The sequence below is a fragment of the Podarcis cretensis genome, assembly GCF_951804945.1.
Source record: "Podarcis cretensis genome assembly, chromosome: 1".
Lineage (NCBI taxonomy): Eukaryota > Metazoa > Chordata > Lepidosauria > Squamata > Lacertidae > Podarcis > Podarcis cretensis.
Genome location: NC_137170.1, coordinates 121,473,902 through 121,487,696, shown reverse-complemented (window position 1 = coordinate 121,487,696; position 13,795 = coordinate 121,473,902). Strand labels below are relative to the sequence as shown.

Here is a 13,795-nt window from a genome sequence, read left to right as displayed (position 1 = left end):
ACTGGAGAGGAAAGCAGAATATTTAGGAACCCGCTCTTAAAACCTGCTTTGACGTCTTGTGTGTTGGATAACTCAAATCTAGGGAGACAGCTGAAGACCAGAAGCTCCTGAACCCTAGGTATGTCCAAATGACAGTATAAATGTTTCATCAAGAAAAGAAAAGGAAGATGAAAACAGGAATGATGAAAAGGAAACAGACAATACAGCAAAGGGAAAGATGCGAGAGAAACAATTGTGTCAGTTTCACACACCAGGGATCAGGTGAGTGTTGGAACTTTAAACTTTTGGCTATTTTCTACTCACTTGCAAAAGACTCATCTGCCTTGTGATCCATTTATTATGCAACATGCTTTTGCTCCCTATTTGTTGCACACGCTTTCCTTGACAACCTTTAAGGCTGCACATCTTCCGCAAGAAACCCAGTTCAGACTAGAATACGTTTGCATGGGGAAATGGGATATTTTCTGCAGATATTTTCATGGAAGCTGCACAGGTGTAATGGACCTCTTTGGACATCGTATGGGATGCAATTAAGACTTCCCAAACAGATCTGGTTGATCACTGTGAGAACAGGCTCTGGGGCTAGATGGTCTGATTCAGCAGTGCTCTCATTGTCGCATTCTTATGAAATAATTTCCCTTAGATGCTGGTACCACGCTACAAATTTTGTTTACCTTAAAAACCATTCAGATTCTTCAAGGGCTTTTGTACATCACCACTCTAACACAGGGACAATTGTCTAGTTATATATACAGCGGTACCTTGGGTTACATATGCTTCAGGTTACATACGCTTCAGGTTACAGACTCCGCTAACCCAGAAATATTATCTCGGGTTAAGAACTTTGCTTCAGGATGAGAACAGAAATCGTGCTCCGGCAGCGTAGCAGCAGCAGGAGGCCCCATTAGCTAAAGTGGTGCTTCAGGTTAAGAACAGTTTCAGGTTAAGAACAGACCTCCGGAACAAATTAAGTACATAAGCAGAGGTACCACTGTACATTTAAAACAAACATTAAGGGTCCTTGCTCTCCATGGAAGTGACAAGCTATTTAGTGGATCTTGTTTACTTCAGAGGGTATGTACTCCTCCTCCTCCTCCTCTTTTTCTTCTTCTTCTACTTCTTCTACTTCTTCCCCTTCCCCTTCCCCTTCTTTAAATAGGAAGCAGGGCCTCCTGTAACTCTCTTCCCCCATACACCCACATCTGTTCTGGGGGTTCATCCCACTCTCCAGAGCAGATTTGGAGGAGACATGCAGGCACAAAATGATTTCAGGGATGAGGTGGCATTGTAAGCATAAGAAGTTGAACTACCTGTTAATTAGACCCCAGTGAATCTCACTTCTAGTTCCCAGCAATGAGTTAAAATGACACCTGCCCCAACAGCTTTGTGCTTGAGTCCAAACGGAGACAATTTTCTCAAGGCACTTTCTTTCTTTTCAATTAACAGCTTGCTTTCAGGTGGAGACGCTGCGTAAGGGCCACGCTGACCTTCCTTGCGGTGACAGCGTCGGAGGGAAAGCTGAATCATCGTGCTCCTGCCACGCTGACATTACTGTGGCATAAGCCTCTGATAATTTTAACGCTGAGTTTTCCTTTTCTTAAACACCTTACGGTAGATGTGAGGCTCAATCTTGATGGTGCTAAACTGAACCTGCTCCTGGGGTGAGAACTGTAGTGAAGAAGAGAGCTTTGCTGTTCTTTACTACGGCTCTTTTCAAAGAAGGGCTGATCACAGCAAATTATCAGGATGCCATGGACGGCTTGTGCAGCATTCTGTTGACTGCATGATAAACGGAGGGGGTGTGAAACGTGTTTATTGAAGTATACCACAAGGTAACCCCCTCCAGCATTTTGTGGAGGAGTATTTCGAGACATTCACAAAGAACATAATGTGTTTTGTATTAATTAATCCAGAAAAAAAATGCCACTCATTGGTCCTGTTCTGGAAAAAGTGAATAAACGTTTTCCCCTCTCATAATACCAGAACATGAGGGCAGTCAATGAAGCTAATAGTTGGAAGAATAATAGAATCGTGGGGTTGGAAGGGACCCAAAGGGTCATCTAGGCTGACCCCCTGCAATGCAGGGAGACCATTCGATACGATATGATAATCTTTATTATCATTGTCCCATACAGAACAACGAAATTGAAAAAATCTACATCAGACGTTCAAAAACCAACAAGCCTGGTTAGCCCCCTAAAAACTCTGATACCCCATTTTTAAATACAGTATACTCCCACAAAGACTCCTTACACTGCGTTTAAAAACCAAAATCGCATTTGGATAGAAATCCTTTCTTAGGCAGCTAGTCCTAGTCTTTATAACCCTGTACCTTCTTCCAGAGGGGCATGGGTGGCGCTGTGGGTTAAACCACAGAGCCTAGGACTTGCTGATCAGAAGGTCGGCAGTTCAAATCCCCACAATGGGGTGAGCTCCCGTTGCTCGGTCCCTGCTCCTGCCAACCTAGCAGTTCAAAAGCACCTCAAAGTGCAAGTAGACAAATAGGTACCACTCCGGCGGGAAGGCAAACGGTGTTTCCGTGCGCTGCTCTGGTTCGCCAGAAGCGGCTTAGTCATGCTGGCCACATGACCTGGAAGCTGTACGCCGGCTCCCTCGGCCAATAAAGCAAGATGAGTGCCACAACCCCAGAGTTGGTCACGACTGGACCTAATGGTCAGGGGTCCCTTTATCTTTACCTTTACCTACCTTCTTCCAGAAGGCAGAAGCTGAAATAGATCATTTCCGGGGTGCGCACTGTCCTGCACTATCTCTGCAGCTTTCTTGTGACACCTGGCAGCATAGATTTGATCCAAGGTGGGAAGAGTGCACCCAATTATTATCTCTGCAGTCTTTACAACCCTGGACAGCATTGTTTTTCCCCTGACCATTCAGCTCCCATACCACACACAGAGACCTAAAGGTAATACACTCTCCACAGTACAATGGTAAAATGCCATCATCAGATCTTTTGAGAGATTATTTTTCCAGAGGAGTCTCAGAAAATATAACCTCTGCTGTGCTCTCTTCATCAGGTCTTTACTGTTTTCTCCCCAGGTTAGGTCATCTCTCAACTCCATTCCCAGAAATTGAAACACCGAGACCTGTTCCACACACTTCCCCTCAATAATGAGTGGCTGAGTATTCAATTTACATTTCCTAAAGTCCACAATAATCTCTTTTGTTTTCTTTAAGTTAAGGAGTGAGTTGCTTTTCCAGCACCACTCCCCCAACTGCTCAACTTCCTTCCTATAGGCCGCCTCCCCCCTCTCCAGCCGTGATTAAACCAACCACCGTTGTATCATCTGTGGTCAAACAGAAAGTTTCTCCTGGTGTTAAGTTGGAATCTCTTTTCTTGTAACTTGAAGCTATTGCTTCAAGTCCACCCCCCACCCAAGCAAGAGAAAACAAGCTTGCTCCCTCTTCCATGGGACAGCCGTTGAGATATTTGAAGATGGCTATCATATCTCCTCTCAGTCTCCTCTTTTCCAGGCGAAACATACCCAAATCCCTCAACAGCTCTTCATAAGGCTTCACTTCCAGACCTTTGATCATCTTGGTTGCCCTCCTCTGCACACCTTCCAGCTTGTCAACATCCTTCTTGAACTGTGGTGCCCAGAACTGGACACAGTATTCCAGGTGGGGTCTGACCAAGCAGAATAGAGTGGTACTATTACTTCCCTTGAACTGTCTTCTGACCATTTCCACCACAGCTAAAATGCATACCTCTTTCTCTGAAATTTGTGACACTTTTAACAAGAAAAAGGGGGCTTGCCCACCCAGACATTATGCACGATTGCCTGGCTGATGCATCAAGGAAAAGCTGAGCTTTGCACACAGCCAACCTTGAATATAAGGAGGGTGTTTTAATACACATGGCAGTGAAAGACAGCACAGCCAATCACATCCCTTTCTTCTTGCTAACAGCATGTGCACATATGCATTGGACTTTTCTGAATGGAAAGTGAAAGGTGAAGCAAGGCCTGTTTCCATGGTAACTGTGCATGTTAACATTAGGCACTGAGTGAAACAAATAGTTGGAGAAGGTTGCCCTTCTGCCAATTCACATAATTACTGTACTCATTAAAGTAATTATTAAAGGGATGCTAAATTTTGGACATGAAACAATTGTGCTCCATTCTCTGGCCTCTTCTTAGACTTAACTTTTTTTCAGCAAATGTGGGCAGTTCATTCTCTTCCACTAACTGCTGCTTCTTGGTGTTGTTTTCGCTCCTCCCCACATCCCTAACCCTTGGCCATCATAGTCCTTAGCCCAATTTGCTGCCCACACAAAGAATCATACTGCTTTTATTTATACATATCTGTAACAAGTTGTGATGGCCTGGGATTCAGACTCAGATGCTGAACCTGAGGGATCCCAACCTGCACAGGATTCCCCGCCTCCAGAACCAGCTGAGCCGGGGCCGGGGCATGATCCTGAAGGGTCCCCACCTGTGCTAGATCCTCAGGTGCAGGCATCAGCTGAGTCTGCTCTGGCTCCTGAGGGGATGGAGGACCCATTGCCTGCAGGTGCTCCTCTCCCAGCCCCGTCAGGGGAAGCTGAGGTTGCCTCTGGGTCTGGTAACCCTCCAGCCTCTCCTGAGTGGCAGAGGCTCAGGGCAGAGAGGCGGAGGAAACTAAGTTCCCACAGGAGGAGTGCTTGCCTCCAGGCCAGGAGAGGCAAGTCACCAGAGGATTGGGGCCGCCCTATGCCTCGGGGCAGATAAAAGCCGGCCATCCCCAGTCCAAAGTTGTGGGAACAACATTGTTGGTTGCTAGTTCCTGCCTGCTTCTCTGCCGGAGCTCCTGACCCGCCCTGGCTCCCTGCTGGCATGCCTGTTCCTGACTTCACCCGACTCCCTGCCCTGCACCCAGCTTCAGCTACTACGGTCTGCCTCCACGTTGCACTTTTGACCACAGACCGGACTTGGACCTCGCCTCTCGGGTAACCCACAGGACCAGCACACAAGTGCTATTTTTCTTGAAAGAGGGGCCAGGGTTCACCATGAATACCTCTGTTATGTATTCGGTGGTCTGTGTTTGCCTGAGCTTGAGTCTGGACTAAGGATTCTGAGTCCCTGTGTTCTGATTCGATACATGATATCCAGTCACAGAACTTTTCAGGATTTGGGCCTCTGCCATTGGCCCTTAAACTCTGAGTCATGATTCGCAACTTGGAAGTTTAGATAGCCAATCACGTTGGGAGTGGGAGTGGGAGTGGCCCAGGCCTTCAGAAATGTATATAAGCAGTTGCTTTGCTCTGTTGTCCAGTTCCATTAGTTCAGTAATGGTTCTTGCTGTTATCACTGTTTGTTGCCTCGTGGGAACCCACCTACACTTCAACCCCTCCCTTGTTGTTTTGGAATGGCAATGGCACCCACCTGAGAGGTGCCAGAGCTGAGCTCTTGTGAGCTCCGGCTGGGATGGAGGGGGGGGGGGAGCCCTTTCTGTGACGTAACTTTGAATGTGGCATTGAGACCTCATAAACAAAATCACAAAGAATTGCAACAGCCTTTAGGATTAATTGGTTGTGTGGGCAAATGTTGCAGATGCCTGCAAGGGTAAAGATGAAGGAATGTAGGATAGAAAGCGCCTGTGTTGAATAATTGCAAGTATGTTTTCCATATGCTAAAAATAATGGGGCTGATTTTCCAAACAGAAAAGAACACAGAAGAAAATCTTTTTCAGCTCACCCAGAGATTAGTTCTGTGGCTGGGTGGTCACTGCGCCCAGTAAAGTTTAGATGCTTGTGGCATCTGCGGACCAATGTGAAATATAAGCAGTTTCCTAATGGCAGCGCAAGGCAGGTCTGATTGGGCCAAATGGCAGCTTTGCAAGCGCAGTATCAATAAATCAGGAAACAAAATGGTTTGGCTTCAGTAACACAAGCTGTAATTCTGGAAGCACATTATCTACCAATCAATGTAAGAAGAGGAGTGACGGCTGAAATGGAATCTTGTAAAAAAGAGAAAGTGATCATAAAAGTTGAAGCTTTTGGAATGATATAAAGTTTAGAGATGTGATCAAGCTTCTTAAAATGCTAGCCTGCAGAATCACAGTGTCTGTCTGTCTGCCTGTCTGTCTGTCTGTCTGTCTGTCTCTCTACGCACATATGTGTCTGCACAAAGATGCAGTCGATTAATCTCCCTCTCTTCCCCTGGTGTCAGCTTTCGGATGCTTTCGGATGCGCCAGCTTAGGCTGCAGAACTGTACAACGTGTTTATCCAGGAATATGTCCCACCCCAGCAAAAGTGTGTGCTGGATCAGGCTGTGAGCCATGTAATAATCATGATCTCATGATCTCTGAAGCCCCTGCACAATAGAACTGGACTCCCCACCCCCACCCCCAGTTTTGAGTTTCTCCCTTTCTAAACTGAACCACACACTCAAGTTCCTCCTCAAGTTCTTGTTAATTATTAAATCTTCTATCTGTCCTAGATTTATTGCTGGGAAGGGACAATGCCTCTTGTTTAGTGTAGCCTGTGAACTATGGCAGGTAGGAAGCAGATGCATTCTTCTTCCCCAAAACTATCCATATTTCCCCCCTGCCAGGTCTGTACTTTAGAGTGCAAGAGCAATGTATACAGGGGGCCGCCTTGAATCCTTCCTCAGCTGGAGCAATGCCCAAAGGTCTCAGATGTCTTGAAGGCTGTCCTGTTTCTGCTCCCCCCTGCACCTCACATTTGCTTTCCTTTGTTTTGTTTTTCCTTTGTAGCCCCTCTGGAGAAGGTGCCAAGCCCTGAAGCGAATCTGAGCGGGTAAGACGCAATGATGAGAAAGTTTGTCGGCTGACATTTGGAAGGGAAGAAATGGGAGTGTGTGTGGCCTTTGCGAAAAGGTGTTTTATGAAGCCACTTGCTTCTTTGCTTCCAGCGCAAGGGTTGGGGATCAGAGAGCCCTTGTTTGATCCGGCTAACAAATTATAATGATAATCTGGACGAATAGCAAGTATCACCCCCGCTATGCAAAATCTCCAAATGAATCCGAACTTCAATGTCTAAAATCCCTGGTAGAGGACAAGGATCCTGAGATCACGTTGAGGGTAGCCAAATTCTGTGTGATTGCCATAACCCTTAGGGAACCAGCTGTGCTATCATAATGATTAAGGTTTTAAATGATAATTTTAGGTTATATGTTAGTGACTAAGTTTTAATTCATATATATTTTTAACTGTTGCTATATCTATATTGTCCCTGTTGTACCTAATCACAAATTTAAATGTATCCCTATCGTGTTTTTTGACTTCCTTGATATTGTATGTGGGCTGGAACTGGTCTGTGACTGGAATAATAAATTATTGTTATAATTATAATCCGGACGAATAGCAAGTAGCTATTCCTGCTTCATCTTGGAATCAGGTGAATTCATTCACTCAAAGCCTGCGATCATAGTCACACTTATTCAGGGGGGTACACCCCACTGAATCCAGTGGGGTTTTGTTGTTGTTGTTTAGTCATTTAGTCATGTCCGACTCTTTGTGACCCCATGGACCAGAGCACGCCAGGCACTCCTGTCTTCCACTGCCTCCCGCAGTTTGGTCAAACTCATGCTGGTAGCTTCGAGAACACTATCCATCCATCTCATCCTCTGTCGTCCCCTTCTCCTTCTGCCCTCCATCTTTCCCAACATCAGGGTCTTTTCCAGGGAGTCTTCTCTTCTCATGAGGTGGCCAAAGTATTGGAGCCTCAGCTTCATGATCTGTCCTTCCAGTAAGCACTCAGGGCTGATTTCCTTAAGAATGGAGAGGTTTAATCTTCTTGCAGTCCATGGGACTCTCAAGAGTCTCCTCCAGCACCATAATTCAAAGTGGGGTTTACTTCTGTGTAAACACACATGCATTTGATTGAGCTGAAAGAGTGCTCAATAATAAGAAAAGCTATAAGGGGAGCAGGGAACAAAAGGACACATAGCTTGTATTCTGCAGAGTGAGAACTAATAACTTACCTGGCTGAGTTCTCTGACTCATCTTTTTGTGTGCAGTAAGTAACCTCTTCCTTAAGTCCCCAATCTCTCTCTTTCCATTCTCTTTGATGGTGTCTGATGTGCTTGGATTTGTTTTGAGAGGGCAACTTCCAGACAGTTGCTGTGTTTGGGTGGGATTCAGTCACAGACCAGCATATTCGGGGGTGCAGAGCTAAAGTTGACTGGGAGCTCTTGAGCAACAAACCTATTTCTCCCCCCCAAAAAAGATCAAACTTTTTGCAGTAAGCAAATGCATTGGAAAGGGTTGAATGACACTTTTCACATTCAAACCTTACATTAAAAGGACATTGCTTCCCCCCCCCCTCAAATCAAACTGTAGTTTGTTTAGGGTGCTGGGGCTCTATTTCTGCGAGGGTAAGGTACAGTTCCCAGGATTCGGGGGGTGGGCAATGTGCTTTGAATGTGCTTTAAATGTATGGTTTGGATGTGATCATAATCTAACCTCCCCACAAACAAATCAGGATGAATGCTCAATAAGCAGGATATCTGTATACTGACTTGAGGGTCGTTGTTGTTTTACAATCAAGCGCTATATAAATTTTATGGAATGAAATCTGGAAATGCCCAATTTGCCTCTGTGAGAATTGTTCTCCCGAGAAATTTGGTCTTCTGAGAACTGTTCTCCTCAGAACTGATTTCCCGCCCCTGCTTCTGCCATGATAATGGAACTTGTTTTGTGTTGCCCTGGCATGAGGCCCTCACGAAGCTCATTCAGAGAAACGGAAATATTTCTTGCGCTTATTTTGAATTGGCTTCATATTGGCTCTATGCGGCTAATCAGATTTAACAACGTGGTGATGATATGCGGCAAGTTCAGGCTGTGGGCAGTAAGTCTTACTCTTATTTTGAAAGAGTAAATATTTTTGCCCCCCTTAGCACCCATTCCCCTTGAAAAATCACTAAAGCGCTGTGTGATTTTCATGGATTGCAAAAGTTTTTTGTGAGGGGTACCCCCTTTTCGACGCAGCTGGAGTTCTGGGTTCTCTTTATAATAACTATCTAAACACTCATAAGTCAAAAAACAACTTTTTACCCTTGTGTTCCCATCCGGCCTCCGGCGCTTGCACCTGTCCTCTGACCTCAACATCAAACTCATTCATTGCACATACCCTCCGGGGACCAAGCAATCAACTTTCGCGGGGAGTGAGGGGAGACCTCTAAGGATCACCGCACTTGCGTAAATTCTGTTTAGATCAGAATTACTTCCACTGCTTTCAAATCTATGTGCCTGGGGTTGTAGATGCAGAGGGAGTCCATTAGCAGGAAGCTTGATCAGTTTCTACCACAGTGCATTAACGCAGTCGGAAAACACGACAGTTGGGGCTGTTGCGCTAAGGTGATCTTCATTCTTGCAAGGCAGAATGTAGTTTAGACTAGCACATTTTTATAGTGCTAGGCAAAGTTGTTCATCTGTGTGAAAGTTCTGAGTCCTGTTAAGTAGCAGATGCCTCTGTCCTTGACAAAGCGCTCTTTGGGGATCAATGTGGATATCAGCTGCGCACAAGTTCATGATAGGTGCTGGGGCTTCCAGTCTGAAAACGGTATGTGTTGCATGCATTGGAAATGCATGTAAAAAGAAACTTGACGAGCAGGTGCCCATTTTGACAAGTGCGCATAGAAACATGAAGCAGTTGGACATCTTTTCTTCCTGGATAGCTCAGCTGGTTAGAGCATGGTGCTGGTCCTCCTAACAGAGGGTCCATGTTGTGCTTGGCCCTAAAACTCTTCCCTAACCGGCTTGTGGGCAGGGCTTGCCACAGTTATGCCACAGTTAAGCCCATCAGCAGCGTGGCAAGGTTGGGGGTTGGGGGTATCTATTTGGCAGCATGACGTAGGGAACTCCTTTTGCTTCGCACTGCCATACACCCGCCCGCCCACCCGTTAATTAGGTCGTGTTTGGCCTTGCTTTGGACTTTGGTTGGTCGCCTGTTTTTGGAATGGGGGCCAGGTAGGAATTGTTTTCAATGTGGCAGATTGGCTGTGGCCACTTGGTTTTTGCCTACCTCTTAGCAATCGTCACAACTTTGTAAGGTTTGGCGGTTAGGCATTGGTTTAGGGGAATGTGGGGAGGGGAGGTGCGGCCATCACCTGCCCCTCCAATGAATAGGGTATTCCGTTAAAGGAATCTGGGGGTCTGGATCTCGTCCAAAGCCCGGAGAGGGGCTAGGGTCATTCTAGGACCCCCGGGAACCCCAGGGGTGAGCACCAGTCAATATACACTGACGAAGATCCCCCTGCTGATTGTTTACCCTTCCTGCAGGGTGGGGCAGAAGCCAGATATAGTTTGATACCAATGCCTAAGCCAATACCAGTCACATTTGTGTATTTTAATAAAGTTGTGGACAAAATTTGCCCATTAACATTTAAACTAAATTCTGTCTTCACTGTGTCTCTATTTCCATTCGGGATGGGTTTTGGGGCTCGAAGCACAACCAGTTTGCCAGTTCGATTCCTGTATGGAACAGCCACATATTCCCACAATGCACTGGTTTGGACTCGATACGCTGAGATAGGATGGCGCTGCCAGCTTTTATGCCCCATTGGCTGCCCAGGCATGCATGCAGCCAATGCCCTTTCAGCCAGCAAGGCACACCCCCTGAGAAGCTCACTCATTGGCCAATTTGAAATGCAGCAGCTGCCAGGAACTTGAGCCAGCTGCCCACGCAGCCAAGTGGAATTCCTTCAATGGCCACCTGGCCATATGCATTCTGTTTGTTTGATGTTTTTACTTCCCCCGGAATGGCGACTGAGCGAGGATCTGCAACAGCTGTCCTCCGGGTGGAAGGGGTAAGCGTCCAATTCCTGCATTGCACAATGGGTTGGACTAGATGATCCTCAGGGAGGGACCCAACTCTACAATTTTATGATGCTATGCATACATCACTACTGGGAAAACCATCACCTTGCTGACAAAGGTCTGTATAATTAAAGCTATGGTTTTCCCAGTAGTGATGTATGGAAGTGAGAGCTGGACCATAAAGAAGGCTGGTCGCCGAAGAATTAATGCTTTTGAATTATGGTGCTGGAGGAGACTCTTGAGAGTCCCATAGACTGCAAGAAGATCAAACCTATCCATTCTGAAGGAAATCAGCCCTGAGTGCTCACTGGAAGGACAGATCGTGAAGCTGAGGCTCCAATACTTTGGCCACCTCATGAGAAGAGAAGACTCCCTGGAAAAGACCCTGATGTTGGGAAAGATGGAGGGCAGAAGGAGAAGGGGACGACAGAGGATGAGATGGATGGATAGTGTTCTCGAAGCTACCAGCATGAGTTTGACCAAACTGCGGGAGGCAGTGGAAGACAGGAATGCCTGGCGTGCTCTGGTCCATGGGGTCACGAAGAGTCGGACACGACTAAACGACTAAACAACAACAATGTCTTCTTCATCCTACTCTTCCGAAAAGAAAAGAAAAAAACCATATATACTAGCAAACTGTGCAGGGTCTACCAAAAGTTATATGATACAAATGTGTTGCTGTGATATATGAAAGCAATGCAAATGACAAGTGACCCCAAATGTAAAAGACAACCATTCATTTTGAGAAGAGGGGGAGGACCTATGCTATTTAAAGAGAGGGTGGGGAATCTGTTTTTATATATATATATATATATATATATATATATATATATATATTTATTAAAATTTTAAAACATAATTGCAGAAATAAAAAACAATGAAACATATATCATAACATATTTTCTTAGCTTCATTGGACTCCCTCACGTCTCCCGTTCCCACTTGCATCATTGTCAATTCTTACCCGCAATTTATCATCTTGTTTACATTCTTGTATCCCATTCATTTAAAATATAATCTAATAATTCTCCCAAAGGTTTATATTTTTTCCTCAATCTCACTTGTCATCCTAATTCCATCTAGTTTAGTGGTGCTCAATTATTTATGATCTAGCATCCTTCTTAACATTCAACCAAATTACAATGCTTTTTTAAATAAATCTTAAATTTCTTCCAGTCTTCTTCAACTTTCTCTTCTCCCAGGTCTCGGATTCTGCCGGTCATCTCGGCTAGTTCCATATAGTCTATCAGCTGCATCTGCCACTCTTCCAGTGTGGGTAGATCTTGGGTTTTCCAGTGCTTAGCGATAAGTATCCTTGCTGCTGTTGTTGCATACATAAAAAATGTTCGGTCCTTCCTTAACACCTTCTGGCCGACAATACCCAAAAGGAAGGCCTCTGGTTTCTTAGTGAAGGTATACTTAAATACCTTTTTCAGCTCATTATATATCATTTCCCAGAAAGCCTTCACTCTAGGGCAAGTCCACCAGAGGTGAAAGAATGTTCCTTCATTTTCTTTACATTTCCAACATTTATTATCAGACAAATGGTATATTTTGGCAAGTTTAACTGGGGTCATGTACCATCTATATATCATTTTCATTACATTTTCCTTCAAAGCATTACATGCAGTGAAGTTCAACCCAATGGTCCACAACCTTTCCCAGTCCTCAAACATAATGTTGTGCCCAATGTCCTGTGCCCACTTTATCATAGCCGATTTAACCATTTCATCTTGTGTATTCCATTTTAACAGCAAGTTATACATTCTTGAAAGTACCTTAGTCTTAGGCTCTAACAGTTCTGTTTCCAACTTCGATTTCTGCACCTGGAACCCTACCTTTTGTCATTTTTAAAGACTTCTTTAATCTGAGCGTAGTGTAACCAGTCTCGCACTTTATCCTTCATTTTCTCCAAACTCTGCAATTTCCAATTGTCTCCATCTTTTTCTAGTATTTCCCAATATTTTGGCCATTTGGCCTCCATATTGGGTCTTTTTCGGGCCTTAGCTTCCAGCGGTGAAAGCCACCTTGGAGTTTTATTTTCCAATAAGTCTTTATATTTTGTCCAGACATTAAACACTGCTTTTCTGACAATATGATTCTTAAAGGCCTTATTGATCTTAACCTTGTCATACCATAAGTATGCATGCCAACCAAAAGCATTGTTAAAACCTTCCAGATCCAGAACGTCAGTGTCCTCGAGAAGTAGCCAGTCTTTTAGCCAGCAGAAAGCTGCGGCCTCATAGTACAACTTTAGGTCTGGCAGGGCAAAGCCCCCTCTTTCTTTCGCATCAGTTAATATCTTAAACTTAATTCTGGGCTTTTTGCCCTGCCAGACAAACTTAGAGATGTCTCTCTGCCACTTCCGGAAGCACTCCGTCTTGTCCACAATCTGTAGTGTTTGAAACAAAAACAACATTTTTGGCAATACATTCATCTTAATAGCAGCAATTCGGCCTAACAAAGAAAGTTTCAATTTTGTCCAACTGTCTAAGTCTCTTTTAATTTCAGACCAACATTTTTCATAGTTATCCTTAAAAAGACTCAGATTTTTTGCTGTTATGTTTACCCCTAGGTACTTTACTTTTTTAACCACAGTTAGTTCTGTCTCTGAAACCGTTCTGACTCTGTATCTGTCAATTTTTTTCCCAGCACCTTAGTTTTCTGTTTGTTTAATTTAAATCCCGCCACCCGACCAAAGTCTTGAATCAATTGTAACACTCTTTTCGTACTAGATTCTGGCTCCTGCAGGGTCAAGACTAGGTCATCTGCAAAAGCTTTAAGTGAGAGGGTGGGGAATCTGGTGTTCCCCAACTCCAATCAGCCTCAGCCAGCACAGCTAATGGTCAGGGATGCTGGAAGATTTAGTCTAGCAACATCTGGGAAAACCATAGCTTCCCCATTCCTGCCTGCCAGGGATCCCTGGTCCCTCGGACTCATTTGTGTATATCACAAGGACCAGGGTCTGTGTTTCTTCAGTCTTTTCATTGCCATCAGTTCTCTCACAAAAAAACCTTT

At 44.8% G+C, this 13,795-nt stretch overlaps 1 protein-coding gene across 1 annotated transcript in view; it reads left to right on the top strand.

The window, feature by feature from the left end:
* The first annotated feature begins 237 nt into the window (after positions 1-237).
* Positions 238-13,795, top strand: part of MYO3B (myosin IIIB) — a 294,124-nt gene continuing 280,566 nt past the window's right edge. The window contains exons 1-2 of the mRNA XM_079981556.1: positions 238-261; positions 6,713-6,755. The gene's annotated coding sequence lies outside the window, so the exon portion shown is untranslated. The remainder of the gene's footprint in view (positions 262-6,712; positions 6,756-13,795) is intronic.